This window comes from Callorhinus ursinus, unplaced genomic scaffold (assembly GCF_003265705.2).
Source record: "Callorhinus ursinus isolate GAN/ISIS: 27379988/994484 unplaced genomic scaffold, GSC_fseal_2.0 scaffold2, whole genome shotgun sequence".
Lineage (NCBI taxonomy): Eukaryota > Metazoa > Chordata > Mammalia > Carnivora > Otariidae > Callorhinus > Callorhinus ursinus.
This window is the reverse complement of record NW_027397064.1, coordinates 5,244,696-5,262,257: the sequence shown is the minus strand read 5'-3', so window position 1 is coordinate 5,262,257 and position 17,562 is coordinate 5,244,696. Positions and strand designations below refer to the sequence as shown.

General features: G+C 44.4%; 1 protein-coding gene across 6 annotated transcripts in view; it reads left to right on the top strand.

The window, feature by feature from the left end:
• The window catches only part of DGKD (diacylglycerol kinase delta), a 98,153-nt gene that overhangs the window by 10,277 nt on the left and 70,314 nt on the right, over positions 1-17,562 (top strand). Inside the window, exon 4 of one of the 6 annotated variants that reach the window (XM_073877012.1) lies at positions 10,386-10,519. The exons of 4 other annotated variants lie outside the window; for them this stretch is intronic. The gene's annotated coding sequence lies outside the window, so the exon portion shown is untranslated. Of the gene's footprint in view, positions 1-10,385; positions 10,520-13,923; positions 13,943-17,562 lie in introns of those variants that run through there. One more of the 6 variants, XM_073877015.1, reaches the window with a different exon arrangement.

The window sequence follows — 17,562 nt, the reverse complement described above, 5'->3', positions numbered from 1 at the left end:
TGATTCAGTAGTTCCTGTATGCATTTGATTAGGACAAAGGTTTAGTTATTTTTCTCAAATATTTTATAACCTACTGATTTGTTTTTCTGTTTGTCCTATTAGTTATTAGGATTTATTAAAATCCCCTACCGTGATTGTGGACTTCCCTGTTTTTTGTTTTCATTCTGTTAGTTTTGCTTTATATATTTAGAGGGTTATTTTTAAGTGCATATAGATCTGGGGTTATTTTACATTCTTATTAGATCGAATTTTTTATGAAATAACCTTCCAGTCTCTTCATATTTTTTTGCCTTAAAGTTTATTTTGAGTTACTATAGCTGCAATATCTTTATTTTGGTTGGTAATTGTTTTGTAAGTAATTATATATCATTTTCTGTTCTTTTGCTTTCAGAGTTTTTGTTTATATTTAAGGTATATTTTTTATAAGCAGCAGATGGTTGTGTAGTTTTTAAAATTGACCACTGTATTATTTAATTTTAAAATTGACCAGTGTTTTTGATGGAATTGCATTATGTTTATACTTAGATACTCTTGTACTTGGGTATAAATCTAACATATTATTACTTGTTTTTGTCTTTTTATATTTTTTTCACACATTTCTTCCTTTTTTAAATGGATTAATTATTTCGTTTTCCCTTCTCTTGTAGCTTGTTTCATATACATTATTTTAGTGGGTATTCTACAGATTACAAAATGTATCCTTGCCTTAGTAAATTGTAATACAGTTAGTACTTTTAGTGCTTCCCTGGTAATGCAAGGATCTTAGAGCCTTTATACTCTCTATACTCTTCATTGCTACTGAAATTATAATTGAAATTACAGTTAATTTGTGGTACTTAAAAACAAACCTCTGTACTTTTTTCTTGCCTTTCTGATTGTTGTTTATTTAATTTTACAAATATTTGAACCTCCTAGGACATTAGTATACAGTCCATAGTCATTTAGCTTTATAATGGATATTTGCCTTTTCTGTTGCTCTTCAATTCTTTCTGTATTTCTGTGTTCCATTTGGGGTAATATTCATTCTGTCTGGAGAAACTCCCTTCAATATTTCTTTAGTAGGGGTTTCTATTTTTGTTTGAAAGTATCTTTATTTCAGCTTTTTGAAGGATATTTTTGCTTGTTATACAATTCTAGCTTGGCAGTAATTTTCTTTCAGCAATCTAAAAATGTTATTGTAGGGACACCTGGTTGGCTCAGTCAGTAGAGCACGTGACTCTTGATCTTGGGGCTGTGAGTTCAAGCCCCACACTGGACAGAGAGCTTACGTGAAAAAAAAAATTACTGTATTTTAGCTTCCATTATTTCTCTTAGAAGTAATTTATCAGTCTTATTGTTGCTGCTTGGATGGAAATATACCTTTCTTCCTACTTCCTACTACTTTTAAGATTTTTATTATGTTTTATTTTGATTTTTCTGGCATGTTTCTTTGTATTTATTTTGCTTAGCATTCCTAACACTTCTGAAATCTATGGATTTACATTCCTTTTCTTGTCAGTTTGGGCAAAGTCTTTTTTATTATTTCTTCAAGTGTTGCTTCTACCCATGAATTTTTCCTCTTATTTTGGGGCTTGTATGTTAGGTCTTTTCACTGTCTTTCATATGTTTCTTATATTTTTTTTTTTAAGATTTTATTTATTTGAGAGAGAGAGAATGAGAGATAGCACGAGAGGGAAGAGGGTCACAGAGGGAGAAGCAGACTCCCTGCTGAGCAGGGAGCCCTATGTGGGACTCGATCCCGGGACTCCAGGATCATGACCTGAGCTGAAGGCAGTCGCTTAACCAACTGAGCCACCCAGGCGCCCCTGTTTCTTATATTCTTTAAAAAAAATATCTTCTGGGGTGCCTAGGTGGCTCAATCGTTAAGCGTCTGCCTTCGGCTCAGGTCATGATCCCAGGGTCCTGGGATCGAGCCCCACATCGGACTCCCTGCTCCGTGGGAAGCCTGCTTCTCCCTCTCCCCCTGCTTGTGTTCCCTGTTTTGCTGTGTCTCTCTCTGGTCAAATAAATAAAGTTTTTAAAAAAAAATTTTTTTTTCTATTCTTTTCACTCTGGATGCTTTATTATCATTATTATCTTCTGATGTTCTTCAGGTCTGTCTTATCTGTTACTAAGTCTTTCTATTGAGTTTTCACTTTCAGTTATTTTATCTTTCAGCTTGAGAATTTTCATTTGATTTTTTAAAAAAGGTTTCTAGTTACCTGCCAAAGTCCCTGTAGTAAGCATATTTATTTTAAAGTCTTTGAAAACTTCAAATATCTGGTTCTTAATATCTGGTTCTTTTATGGGTCTTTTTCTATGATCTGGTTTTTCTCTTGGCTTTTGTTCCTTTAGTTTTTCTCCCTGGTATGTCTGTTAATTTTGTTTCACAGCATTGTTGGAAAAATTGTCAATATAACTTTATGCTCAGATGATGATGTCTTCCCTTACCATTTACTTTTGCTTCTGGTAAGGTAGGCAAAGTAGCAGCAGATTGTCTTAAATCTAGTTTGTGATAGAGCTAATTTGAATGTGGGCTTTACTTTTTCCATTGGCTGGTCTCTTTTCATTTCCTCTGCTTTTTTTTTTTTTTAATTCAGTAGTTAATATATAATGTATTATTAGGTTCAGGGTAGAGTTTAGTGATTCATCAGTTGCATGTAACACCCAGTGGTCATAACATCAAGTGCCCTCCTTAATGCCCATCACCCAGTTACCCCATCCCTCTGCCCACCTCCCCTCCAGCAACCCTCAGTTTGTTCCCTGTAGTTAGGAGTCTTTTATGGTTTGCCTCTCTCTCTGTTTTTATCTTATTTTATTTTTCCTTCCCTTCCCCATGTTAATCTATTTTGTTTCTTAAATTTCACATATGAGTGAAATCATATGGTATTTGTCTTTCTCTGACTGACTTATTTCGCTTAGCATAATACATTCTGGTTCTATCCACGTCGTTGCAAATGGCAAGATTTCATTCTTTTTGATTGCTGTCACTCCCTCTGCTTTCATGGGATACTCCTTTAGGACTCTCAGCTGTAAATTGAGGTATTAATCTCTGTTGGGCTCTGCATTTGTGTTTTTCCCACCAGTCCTATGGTATTGCCAGAAGCTCTGTTCAGCCTCTCAGCCTCTTCCACTTAATGGGTGAATTGGCAGTTGTTGCTAGTTTAATTTTTCTGTATCATGTCACTCAACAATACTTATAGGTATCTGACATTAAGATCACTCTTTATAAAATGTGAGAAATATTAGATACCATTTACTTGAAGGATAATATATTTACCAAAGGGAATAAAGTTTGGTCTTTATCACAGTTTATGAAATTTGTTGTTTAGGTCTTCTTATGATCCTGTTTTTAATTTTCTTTTTTTTTTTTTTAAAGATTTTATTTATTTATTTGAGAGAGAGAGAGAATGAGAGAGAGAGAGAGAGCATGAGAGGGGTGATGGTCAGAGGGAGAAGCAGACTCCCTGCCGAACAGGGAGTCTGATTGCGGGACTCGATCCCGGGACTGCAGGATCATGACCTGAGCTGAAGGCAGTGGCTTAACCGACTGAGCCACCCAGATACCCCTATTTTTGATTTTCTTGACCTTCCTGAGACTGATGAGGAATTACTTTCTTTCAGAATAATTATATTTGTCATTTTATTCTTATATTTGTAACACTTTTCACCTTCACCATTTTTGAAGCTCTTTTATTTATTTATTTATTTTTAAAGATTTATTTATTTGAGGGAGAGAGTGAGCGAGCAAGAGAGAGAGAGAGCACAAGCAGGGGGAGTGGCAGAGGGAGAAGCAGACTCCCCCCGAGCAGGGAGACCGATGCGGGACTCTATCCCAGGACCCTGGGTTCATGACCTGAGCCGAAGGCAGACGCTTAACTTGACTGAGCCACTCGTGCGCCCAAACACATAAATGTTAATACCCTCGTTACTGAATTAATTATTTGTCAGTAAGGTAACATCTTTTTTACACTGAACAGCTTTTACCACTAACTGTACTCTGTCTGATACTAATATTGCTATATCTCTTTGTTCAGAATTTAACTGATAATGCATACTCTGTCTTCTACCCTCACTTTTATCTTCAGTTTTTCCTTGCTATTTTAGATTTAATTCTTGTAAGCAACATATTGTTAGAAGTTGTTTTTCCTCAGTCTGGAGCTGTTTGTAATAGTGAGCTTGAGACATTTTCTGCTTGTCAGGATTTTTGCACATCGGACTCCTGTGTTTAGTGGCTGACTGTGTTGTGCTTTCTTGATTGAATGCTTCCTTGGTATCTCTCTTCTGTTTTGCATTTTTTGAGTGGTATATGAACCATTTACATTTATATTTGTTAGTGATTTGAATTTTTTTTAATTCTTTTTTTTTTTTTTTAAGATTTTATTTATTTATTTGACAGAGAGACACAGCCAGAGAGGGAATACAAGCAGGGGGAGTGGCAGAGGGAGAAGCAGGCTTCCCGCGGAGCAGGGAGTCTAATGCAGGGCTTGATCCCAGGACCTTGGGATCATGACCTGAGCCGAAGGCAGACGCTTAACGACTGAGCCACCCAGGCGCCCCAGTGATTTGAATTTAAAAATTCCTTTAAAAAAATACATTTAAAATTCCACAAGTTTTCTTATGCTTATAGCCAGCCCATGTGGTGATGTCCTTTTTCAGTGAAGCTGTGTACCTGACGGGGTGTTTAGCCACATAGAACATAGAACAGCCACATAGAACTCGGTGCTTTCTTTGACCAACCATTGTTGTTTGTATCACACTAATGAAAACGAGAAAGCACTGAAGAACAAAGAAGAAAAATGGTGTAGAATGTTCTGCTTTCCACAAAGGAAACAAAATATGGTGTTTTTTAGTAGGTAACTCAAGCAGCATGGTGTTTCCAGTGTTGGTGTTGGAGGGGAGGCCTCTGAAGCCAGCCTTGCTGTTGTTACCATCTTTGTAGATACCTGTAAATTTCTTTTTTGTTCTTTTTTCTTTTTTTTTTTAAGTAGACTCCATGCCCAGTGTGGAGCCCAACATGGGGCTTGAACTCATGACCCTGAAATCAAGACCTGAGTTGAGATCAAGAGTCGGGTGCTTAACCAACTGAGCCACCCAGCGACCTTGTACATTTCTGCTTGAAATCTCATGAGACTATTTTTCTCTTATGTGATAATTGGATTTTGCTTACTAGTTGGTCTGGTATATAGTGAATCTTCTGTCTTCCAGACTTGGTCTTGGTTTTCCAACTTCGAAAAAGGTCTTTTTTTCCTTGTATTTTTTGTATAATTCTGGTTTGTGTGCTTTGTTTTGTGCTTTGGGAACTTTGTTGTTTATCATTTATTGATTCAGCATGTGCCTTTTGAGGACTTGCTCAGGGCCAAGCACCATGCTCAGTGGTCACCTGTCATTGGTGAGCAGAAATGGAGAGGGGCTCTTCGGTAGTCTTCTGGGGGCTCAGCGAAGCACACACAGAGAGGTTACAGGCTAAAACAGGTTACAGGGAAGGAAGGCTATGTGGGGCATCATAAGGAGGACCCCCACTGGTATTGGGGTAGAGTCAGGAGGACTGCCCCTGAGGAAGTAATGTCTTAGATGTGAAGACTGGTTAGTGGTAAATCAACAAAAGGAAGTGTGTGCAAGTGTATGAGTATTTCTGTATGTCTCATGCCTGTAGGCGTCCTAGAATGGGGCAAGTTGAGGGACCAGTATGTGCAAAGGCCTTGTGGTAGAGGATGCAGTGTAGACTGTGTGAAGAAGCAGAAGAAGGGCTGTGTGGCTGGCTGAGGCCAGAGGGAGAGAGAGACCGTAGGAGGCCTTGGGAAGGGCTTGGGACTTAGTCCTTCAACCTGTAATACCATTGAATAGTTCCGTTTGGTGAAATTCCCAGATTTGCCCTGAGAATGTTTTACTCTGGTTGCATTGTGGAGAGTGAGCTGGAGGAGGAAGGGGAAGGGTGGAGGATAGGGGGAGACCACAGCCCTCACCAAGAGAGGGTGGCTTCTGGTTCTGAGTGGAGAGGGGTGGAGGGTGGGCAGCGGACAGATGGTGCATCAGTGCAGCCAGGGCAGAGGTGGATGAAGGTGTCAGGTTCCACCTGGTGCAGCGGCTGGTTACATGAATTAGAGTCTAGGGGCCAGGGAGGCGTAGGGGTAGGGTTCTGGATCTTCTGTGTCTGCCAGGCTCTTCTGCATTATTTTAATTTGTTGGTTTTCTCAGATTCTATTTATGAAAGTTTTAACTTTGTTTCCTGTTGCGTTTACTTGTGATTTTTACCCCTATCCAGCATAGCTTTCACGTTGCTTTAGTTTGTTTTTATCCTGGCTAATTCTTGTTTGATAGAGCGGTATTTATTTTATTTTATTTTATTTTATTTTATTTTATTTTTTTTAAAGATTTTATTTATTTATTTTGAGAGAGTGAGAATGAGAGAGAGAGAGAGAGTACATGAGAGCGGGGAGGGTTAGAGGGAGAAGCAGGCCCCCCGCCGAGCAGGGAGCCCGATGCGGGACTCGATCCCAGGACTCCAGGATCATGACCTGAGCCGAAGGCAGTCGCTTAACCAACTGAGCCACCCAGGCTCCCGATAGAGCGGTATTTTAAAAATACTTTCTGTTTAATGTAGTCATTTTCTGCTTCAGGGAAGGATTTTCTATACTCTTTTGGGTTTCCAAATGTTTTCATTGACTTGGATTTCTCCCCCTGCCCGAGCTCTTTGTCTTTGAGCTCTCTGAAGTGGTTTTCGTTGTCTTCCAGTCCTGCGCGGACTTCATTTATGGCCTTTCCGTGGCAGCTGGGAGCTCTAGAGCGTGCCAGGCATTGAGGGCTGTCAGAGTGCAGGGTTTTTACAGACTTGTTTCTCCAAGTCAGTGTTTTCATCATTTTCAGTTTTTGTCCTATTTTAATAGAGATGTGATGAAATTTCATCACCTCCTTTAATGTTATTCAGAGTTTCAAAATGCAGCAGGAACAGGTCGAAGCAGTGAGGCACAGCACAGCTGTGTTCTCACGCTGCCACCCAACCCATCCCTCTGAGTCCCTCCTCTCAGTCCGTTTGGTTTTCTTTGTTGCCATGCTGTAGTGTGTGCTGCGGGAGAGCAAGGGGTTTTGTTTGTTCTGCTCACTGCTTCTCCCAGGAGCCAGCACACAGTATTTGTCGAGGAGTGACTTGATGGCCGCTCGTCCCAGGAGGGTTTGGGCCCCGTCCCCTCACTGCTGTCCCTCAGCAGAGCGCTTCCAGCGGGCTGCACTCCGGGTCGCCATACAGGTCTCCCCTCATGCAGCCTGTGCTCCCGTAGGCGCTGCGGGCCGAGCAGTCACAGAAGCGCAGGGCTGCGGTGGGGGCCAGGAGTCAGGGACGAGAAGCTCGGAGGTCTGAGGCTGAGAGGGAGCCGTGGCCGGCACGGTGCCCTGGCGTGGAAGTGGCTCCTGCCACAGGAACGTAGAGCGTAGAGCGTGTGAGGGTGGAGAGATGGGCAGAGGTCAGAGGTGAAGTGCTTTTCGGGCTGTGTGGAGTTGGGGCTTTTTTGCCATGGGTACGGGGAAGCCATTCCGATTTTGGAAGCCCTTTTTGTTACAAGTCTGGCTGCTGCCGAAGACTTGATCTTCCAGGAGCAGGTGGCCAGGATGGGTGTGAGGAGGCCGAGCGGGTAGCCTTCTCTGTGGCTGGGTGGGAGGTGTGGAAGCCTCGGTGGAGCCACAGTGGAGACAAGGGGCTGGATGGAGAGCATGGCTGCAGGTGTTTTGGTTAAACACTTCTCATTACCAGTGGCGTTCCTTGTCTTACATGACTTGGGAGTTGAGTAGGGTGCTGAAGAAAAATGGGGTTTTGAGCAGTTGGTGATTACTGCTTCCCAGAAGGCAGCTCTGCACGCGGCCCCACGGTCACCTCGTGTGCGCAGGGCCAGGCTCAGGTGGCTGTGGACACCCTCCCTTTACCAGGGGTGCGTCACTGGCCCCTCTAGTTCTAGAAATTTCACCTGAGAGACTGACTTCAGGGTCGCTGGTGTCGGAGGCACTGTCCCTTTTGAGGGAGGCAGAATCAGCTGAATTAAATTTAGTGAAGATTTTCTAAACTAGGACAAAGGGACTTGTCATCGGAGGGGGACACAGGTGCTGTAGATGCACAGCAGGAAGCAGGACGAGGGCCGACCGCAGGCAGGTGTGGGCTGAGTACTGGCCCGTGTCCCTCGGCTGGCAGGGAGCCGGGAGCCCGGAGCCCGCAGGGATTGCGAGGCGTTTGCACCCACGTTGGCTGACGGTACCTCTCTGGAAGTTTCACTGCCTGGAGCCCTTCACCCCTGTCAGCGATGTCACCTGCTGTCACGGTGTCATGTGCTCGTGGCCCTCGGGCTTTGCTTGAGCCCCCTTCCTCCGGCTCCTCTGGCTGTGGTGCTGGCGCGGGGCGGGACCTTGGCCCTGGGACCAGCATCTGGCTCTGGTTTTGTCGAGGCACGCATCCAGTTCCCCGGGCTGGTGGGTGGGTGTCCACGACACCCTCCCTCTGTTGGGGCTCTGGGACGGAGGCTGCTCTTAGCAGGGATCCAGAAAGCCAGTGCTGTCGGGGAACAGGGGCCCGAGGGAAGGACGGAGCTTTATGAGTTATGCCACTTGTGTGTGAGGGACTCATGCCGTAACATGTTCAGTTACTTTTACTTCATTTATGGGGAAAATTATATGCTATGTTGTATTTCCATGCTTTGGTTTTTCCCAGAGGAAGCAGGGTCTCTGTCCTTGAATGTCCAGGATCTGCATTTCCTCAAATGTAAGGACCTAGACAGTAGGACTAGGTTATGTTCCTTTCTTTCTTTCTTTCTTTCTTTCTTTCTTTCTTTCTTTCTTTCTTTCTTTCTTTCTTTCTTTCTTTCTTTCTTTCTTTCTTTTCTTTTCTTTTCTTTTCTTTTCTTTTCTTTTCTTTTTTTTCTTTTCTTTCTTCTTTCTTTCTCTTTCTTTCTTTCTTTCTTTCAAGATTTTGTTTATTATTTGACAGAGAGAGACACAGCGAGAGAGGGAACACAAGCAGGGGGAGTGGGAGAGGGAGAAGCAGGCTCCCCACCGAGCAGGGAGCCCCACGTGGGGCTCGATCCCGGGACCTCGGGATCATGACCTGAGCTGAAGGCAGATGCTTAAACGACTGAGCCACCCAGGCGCCCCCTTTATTGTTGATCATACCTACCATGGGCCCTCGTGCTGTGCCAGTGCTCAGGGGCAGGGACTGGGAGGCCTGGCCATGAATCCCAGCTCAGCCTCTCGCTAGCCAAATGGCCCTGGGCAAGTTGCTAAAGCACTCGGAGCCTCAGTTCCCTTATCTGAGAAATGGGAGATAGTAGTAGTACCTACCATGGGGTCATTGGGAGGATTAAATGAGTTAATGCAATGTAGGCATGATATAAGTGTTTGCTACTATTAACAGTATGATTATAGGCACTCACTGCCTATCCAGTGGGGGAATTGAAAGCGGTGAAACTAATTTATGATGCCATTTGGTACTAATCAGACATTTTTCTTTTAGTTTGGTTTACTTATATTTCTTAGGTGAAGTGTTTCATACATTCTGTGTTTGCTAAATAATAACTTCTAATTAAATCACTGTGGATTATTCTAGACTTCACTGGACCTAAAGCAGTCTGACTATTTTACCCTTATCCCTGGGGTCCTGGCAGCAACTGCACTTGAGTTGGACCTTGAAGAGGAAAGACAAGTTTGACTGGAATATATCTGAAATATAAAACCATTAAAAAGAGTCACATTCTACCCATTTCTAAAAGCGGTATAAATCATTGAGTGCCATACAGTCTTACCTCATACTGTCCAGGGGGCCTGGCGCTCCGCAGCTGCCCCAGCCTCTTGCCCTGCCACGGACCTGCTCTTTGTTGGGAACAGAGTCCTGGTGCACAGGTCACCCTGGTCTCAGTAGGACACCTCAGTCTGAAGGCCCTCTCCCCAAGTTCCCTCCGTAGACCCTACCCATTCCTCAAGGGTCGGGTGAAAACGCTCACTTCTGTCGGATCTTCCTCTTCATGCCGTGGTCAGAAGGGAACGCGCTGCCATCTTCTGCTCCCTCAGGGCAGTGGTTCCCAAACTTGGCTGTGCCTGGGCACCCCTGGGGGGGGGGTCCTGGCACCATCCCCAGAGATTCTGATGCTGACTTGTAAATGGGTGATTTTTTAGAGCTTTCCATGATTTTGAGGTGCAGCCACGTTTGGGCCCCACACTCATGTGATGCCAGATGAGCACAGGCTCCTTAGTAATCTGTGCACTCTTGGTCACACCTTCTTAGGTTTTGACTTGAGGCCAGGGGTTCTCTTTGAAGCTGTTGTCCCCAGTGCAGAATACACATGGGCTGTGCCAGCGAGTGTGAGCCAGGAAGTAGGTTTCATTGCTTCTTTCTGTTCAGAGAGGATATTGAATTGTTTCTTCTTTGTGAGGTCCTACGGAACAAACGTCCATCGTTGTGGATGATTCTGTGGGCCGGGCCCCTTCTTGCTGCTGTTACCCTCTTACAAATGCCTTGAGTACGGGGCCGAGGAGCATCCTGGGAGCTGTGTGTCTCTGGATTCTGGTGAGCAGCTTTGGGTCGGGCCAGCTCGTGTGTGTGTGTGTGTCGGGTGTGTGTGTGTGTGTGTGTGTGTGTGTGTGTGTGTGTGTGTGTGGCCAGCTCCTTTGCTGTGTGTGTGTCGGGCCAGCTCCTTTGCTGTGTGTGTCTGTGTGTGTTTCCAGCAAGTTTGATGGTTTGAAAACTTCTTGTTTACCCCTGGAGAATACAGGAATAATTCGGCAACAGCACGGCCTTACCTTGGCAGTCTGATTTCTGAAATTGAACAGGAACCAATTGGAAAAGATGCATGTTTTGGAAAGACTTGTTTTTTCTTCTTTCAACCACCCATTGTGGTGGCACACTCTCTCTGTTGGGCGCCTGAGGGCAGATGGAGGTGGACAAACACGTTCCCTGTGCTCAGGGACTTCTCAGAAGCTGTTAGACATGAAAAGAGGTAATTATTGTGCCCTGTGACAAGTGCAGCAGAAGTAGGTGCAGAACACAGTGGGAGCCCAGAGATGGAAGTGGCCGTGTGGGCCTGGGGGCTGCACGTGGCCACTGAGAAGGGGTATGCATGTGGGCTCTGGGGCAGAGTCCAGGAGTGTCTCAGGACCTGAACCGTGTGCAGGGCAGCTTATCCATTTATTTTGTACAGTGTGTACATGGTAATGTACATTCTTTACATTAAAAATGTCCTCTTTAGAGGAGATTTCAAGGGAAGGGGGAGGAAAGGTCACAGGAGCTCAGCAGTTGCTTTCTTTCTTGGGGTCCCCTTCAGTTCTATGTCAGAGGCATATGGTACATTTCACACGTTATACGCACAGCAGTGTGTGTATAATTTTATATTTTCGTCATAAACACTTCCACATCATGAATCTACAATGATCACTTTTATAGGTGGAGATATTTTGTTAGGGGTCGCAGAGTTGATCAGTTCACTTTTTTATTTCCTCGCTCCTACAGCATTAGGGACTTAGAATGCTCTCAGCTTTTCCTATTGATGATACTGCTAGAGCGAGCATCTCAGACCACAGTGGGGGAGGTCTGGGAAGCTGGGTGTGGTCTCCCCTGCAGAGCAGCCCCTGTGCCCGGCCCCTGCCCAGGAGAGGGCGCCCTCCCGGAGGGGGCAGCCTGCGCTCTGGCTCGTGTCCTTTTCCACCTCTCTTGCCTGCTCTCAGGGGTGAGAAAGTGAAACTTTCTTCTGCTGACTTTGATTCGGGTTTGGTTCTGGTTTACAGCTTCATCAGCTTCTGTTTACCTGATTTTGAATGGATCACAATTGGAACTGTAACGTATCCTAAGTCCCCAGAATCTCGGGCAAGGATGTCACATACCTGTGATGAAGCGGGGGGCAGGCTGGGTTTGATGATGAGGAAGCGGGCTGGTGGGGGACCTGGGCGGAGGTGACCGAGCTGGCTGAGGAAGAAAGGACAGCAGAGGGGTGGGCTGGAGAAGGGCGGTGGCGAAGTCCGCACATGCTGGTGTGAGGGCCAACGGGGGTTGGAGGGAACGGAAGGAGCAGAGGCAGAGGGCAGAGAGCCAGAAGCGAGTGCCTGTTGGCATCATATAAGAACAGAATAAAGGGAAGGAGAGGCCCTATTAGATACATTTAAATTTATTTGTAAATTTCAGGAAGATGGATTGGCCAAAAAAGGGGGAATTTACAATAAAGAGTGTTTTCAGGATAAACTGCATCCATGGCACAAAAAGGTGTGTCCGTATTTTAGTATAATTTCCTATAAATTGAATGAGAATTTTATTCTCCTGTGGAATATACATGTTTAGGGGGCTGCTTCTGTGGAATGCCATATTGAAATCTCATGCAACTTCCCTGTAGGATGTGGCAACCTCTGCTTAGTCGTGTGTCTGCATCATGTGGCTTACTAGGTAAGCAGGCTTTGCTCCTAGCCTCATCCTAGTGGTTGCCCTGAAATGACTGTGTCAGAATAACCATGCCATACAAAGCAAGGAGTGATTTGTCGTGTCTGTATTTATAACTTCCTTTTCCCCAAGGAATATTGTTGAAATATTTAATGGTATCCAGAGGTTTTACAACATCTGTTATAAAGATGGTCTTCTTTGTTAGCTGTGTGACTCCGTTTCCTCATCTGTGAAATGGGGATAACATCTAGGTCACCGGGTTGGCAGAAAAGTGCCCTCTGAAGGTTTCCTGGTTTTTATCTGCACCACCACTCATCAGTGATAGTGGGATTATAATAGAGTTCAACTTGCCACACTTAGCAGTTATTACAATTTACAGGAATTTCAAAGGATTTCAGATGAGGACCAGAGAGTGTAGAAAAATAGCATCTGCAGCTGAAGAGTAGATATCGGGAGAGTTACTCTCCTTAGGAGAAAAACTTTGGTTTTCCTTTACCTTTTACTTCTCCTGTTTTTAGTAGTTATTGCCCGATAACTCTAAATTAAAAAGAAGCTATGTAATGAATTTAAGTAATATTTTCAGTTGTTTTAAATCTTATCTGTTTGGCATTCATGTTTGTTGAATGAATGAAAGTTCCTTAGTAGAACTACATAGGGTAGAACCCTGGACCTGACTTGCTCAGCTGTTTCCAGCAGACGTCAGCCTGTGGGGTAGCCAGGGCTGCTCCTTTGGTGAGGAACCATGACCTTTATCCAGATTTCAACATCAGTTTTCCTTCTCAGCTTATTTGGAGCTCAGATATTTCCTGGACAAAACCCCTGCGCCAGTCACTTTGGCTTAGAGAGAGGAAACGCTATATATATAATTGGCAGATTTCCTTCATGGAAACTCTTCCCAATTTCTGTGACTGCAGGCTTGGAGCTGGGGTGGGGAAAGTCGTACTTGTGGGCTGAGGGTGTCCCACGAGGCCTCTGAAGCTGGAAGACCTGCCAGACGGGAAGCCCCACGTATTTAGGGACAGTAGCTCCTGCTGCCTGGGCTCACTGCCATGAGCAAGCCCCCCGGGGTTGCTGCTCAGGCGCCGGGCTGCAGGAGAACTGACCTCACGTCCTGGCCGTGCCAGCCGTCAGCTGTAGGACCTCCACTTCTTAACACCTGTCGCGTCATCCTTCCATTGGCAGAGTCGGGGCCGCACTACCTCACCCGTGGTGGTGGGGGCAGGCACCCAGCACATAGTAGGTGCTTAGTGAATTAAAGACTGTGACTGTTAAAACACCTTTTGGCCAGGGAGCAGGACCAGGAGAGCAGTGCAGGAGGAAGTGAATCTAGTGAATTACCCCCTTCGTAATCCACTCTGTGTTCTCAGTTTTAAGAAGCAGGAAGAAGCAGGCGTTGAGCCAAATTGGTAGTGTGTGTTTGCTAAGTGTGGGGTTTTGCTGAAGGCAGCACCCGCCTCTGGGTCCTCAGAGCCAGGTACTCCACACGAGGGCTTAGGATTCGGTTCTTAACGGTTGTTCCAAGGAGGCAGAGGGGAGGGGACACTGTCTTCTTCTGGCAGCCTTCTGGTGAGTGCTGGGGCCAATGGTGGGGGTCTGTTAGGATTGGGGCTGGGGGAGGACTCTGTCACTTGTCTGCGCTGTGTGGTGTGACCAAGGAGGGATTGCACTTGTGAAATCTAGGCTGTTTTCACAGTGCGCGCACCCACACACGCGTGTGTGTGGTGAATTGTTAACACTTCTAATTGTTTTTATTTACAAATGATAGAGGAAACAAAAACCAAAGTGGACAGTTGAGAGACTGCAGTTTGACTCCAGTACTTTTGTAAAGTAAAGAGTTCTTTGGGAAAAAAAACCGTGGAGAAGGTATGTGGATATGATTGAGTTTTTTCTTCAGGTGTCTAGGAAATTATAATAACTTTAGTCCTCCCTTACCCGGTATTCTTTGGTACGTGTGCCAGGGATATGATTGCACCAAGTGCTGTCTGGTTTTTTTCCTTGAAAGTTAGGAAAATGATACCATTCTGTAGGGTATTATGTTTAAAAAACCTTGCTTTCCTGTCCCAGAATAACCTGGAATTTCAGAGTTGGTAGAGTAGTGAGTAGGAGCTTTTTATTTCCTTGAAAAATTTGTTATCAAGTTAAGATAATTCCCCGCTCTGTGGCGGGGAGGCTGCTGTTTATTGACTCGGTAGTCTCCCCACTTCCACAGCCACAGCTGAAGCACCTGATTTGAAATGTAAACTCAGAAATGAAACCTGTGATCTCCCCCCCTGCCCCTTTAATAAAGTCAGGAGGACTGTAGGAGCTGCTGTACCAGTTCTGTACAGGATGTTTAGCTAAACCTCCAGACCTCAGCCTGGGGTTGAGGTGCTCATGGAAGGCTGGGAACGCCACCTGCACAGGACTGCTCAGGCCCTACCCAGGCTGGCCTCTGTCCTTGCTGGACTGTTTGTTTGTTTTTTTAAAGTAGGCTCAGTGGCCAACGCGGAGGGCTAGAACTCAAGACCCTGAGAGCCGCTCCAGTGACTGAGCCAGCCAGGCGCCTCCTGCTGAACTTGCATTAGAAAAGCTGGTCCGTGCCAGGTGCCCTCTCCACTGTTGGCCTGATGTTCGATGGCTGCGAAAGCCCAAAGATGGTGGAACAGAGTAATTGCACATTTGGAGAATAGTTAGGAGTGGGGTTGGTCCCCACCCCATCCTTGGTGGGGCCGGAGGGACCCTGACCTTGAGGCAGGAGCCCTGGCTTCTGTCCTGCCCCTGACACTGAAAACCAGGACCACTTCTGTGACTGGAAGGCAGGGGCCCAGGTGTAGCTGAGCCTCCAGGCCGCTGTCAGTTCTGGCTCTCTCTGTCTTCTGAGGAAGGAATGCTGTGGTTTGCTTTATGCAAAAGTATTTAATCACACCAGGGTATAGAGTGGGTATTTGTTGTTCCCAAAGCCGTAAGTGCTGCTTTGTCCAGGGCGCTGCCAGTTCACACACCCTATTGTAGATAACACCATTAATTATTTTTAGCACCCACTTTGACTTGCAGAAATTTCCTGGCTTGGGTGATAAAACTGTATGGTCGCTCTAGTCATTCAGAGAAAGGTTCACCCTGTCCTTTAAAGAATATTGCAGTGCACCAAGATATGTTAACGTTATTTTTATAACTTAGTTGAGTGGAATTGCTGTACAGTGAACTGTGCTGTTTAAAGTGTACGGCTTGTTGAGTTGCCCCACCCCCATCCCTGTTGAAACTGTCACCAGACAGGGTAGCTGTCTAACACTTCCATCCCCCCTGAGAGTTTCCTCATGATCTATACTTTCTCTGCACCCCTCTCCAGGCAAACATGGATCTGCTTTCTGTCTTTAACATTATTTTGCTTTTTTAGAATTCTGTCTAAATGGAATAATTCAATGTAAATGGAATTGAATAATAATTCAGTATAAATTGAAAGTATGTCCCCGCTTTTATGGGATCTTTGGCTCACTATAACAATTTTGAAATTTTCCACAGTGGGTATATCAACAGTTTGTTCTTTTCCCTCAATTTGTTGATCCATTTACCTGTTGGTGGGCATTTGAGCAGTTTCCAACTTTGAGCTATTGCCAACAAAGCTGCCATGAACATTTGTATACAAGTCTTTGTGTGGACATATATTTTCATTTCCCTTGGTAAATACCTAGGAGAATTGCTGGGTCATAGAGTAGGTGTGTGCTTAACTTTTAAGAAACTGCTCAGCTGTTTTCCAGAGTGCCTGGAATTTTATATAACCACCTGCAGTGCAGGGCGTTCCAGTGGCTCCGCATCCTCATTGGCACCTGCTGTAGTCAGTCATTTATCTTACATGTCCTAATAGATACGTAATGGTATCTCATTGTGGTTTTCATTTCCATTTCCCTGATGACAAATAATGTCAGCATCTTTTCATGTGCCAATTGGCCGTTTGTTTGTGGTTTTTTTGTGAAGTGTATGGTAGAATCATTTGTCCATTTTTGCATTGAATTGGTTGTCTTATTATTGAGTTGTAAGATTTCTTTATATATTCTGGATATAAATCTTTGTGTGATGTATGTGTTATGACTGTTTTTCCCAATTTCTGGCTTGCCTTTTTTGTGCGTGGCGTCTTTAGAAGAACAGAGTCATTCTTTTTGGTGACATTGAATTCATCAGTTTTTTCCCTTATGGTTCATGCTTCTTGTTTTTCAATCCAAGGAACCTTTTTCTGCTTCAGTATTGCAAAGGTTTTTTTTTTTCTTCTAGAAGTTAGGATTATGACTAATGTACAGTTAATTTTGTGTGTAATGTGAGGTAAGCGTTGATGTTCATTTTTTTCCTTCTGGATGTTCAGTTTTTCCGGCAGCATTGTTGAAGGGACTTTTCTTTTCTCATGAATCACCTTGACACCTTTACCACAAGTCAATTGACCATATGTTTGTGAATCTGTTTCCAGACTTTCTGTCCTGTTCCCGTGATCTGTATGTCTAATCTTACCCCAAGACCACACTTTCTTGGTTATTATAACTTCACAATAAGTGTTGAACTCAGGGCAAGTCCTCTAACTTTTTGTTTTCAAGATTTTATTTATTTATTTGTCAGAGAGAGAGCGAGCACACAAGCAGGGGGAGAGGCAGAGGGAGAAGCAGGCTCCCCGCTGAGCGGGAAGCCCGATGTGGGACTAGATCCCAGGACACTGACACCACGACCTGAGCTGAAGGCAGAAGCTCAATTGACTGAGCCACCCAGGTGTCCTGCAAGTCCTCTAACTTTTGTTCTTAAAATTGCTTTGGTTATTTCGAAGTCCTTTCCATTTTTATGTTAAATTTAAAAAATAGGCCATTTCTACAAAATAAGCTTGCTGGAATATTTTTTTTTTTAAGATTTTATTTTTAAGTAATCTCTTCCCCAACGTGGCACTTGAACTCACAACCCCGAGATCAGGTGTTCCAGCCTGCTGGAATCTTGATTCAAGTTGCATCAAATCTATAAATCAGTTTGGGGAGAATCGGTATCTTAATGACATTGAATTTTCCCATGAATGTGATATAACTGTGTATTTACTTAGGTCTTTAATTTCTCTCAGCAGGGTTTTACGGTTTTCAGAGTAGATATCTTCAGTGTCTTTTGTTAGATTCGTTCCTATGTAGTTTATTTTTTGTTCCTATTAAATAAATGAAATTAAAGAATATGTTTCAGGGGCGCCT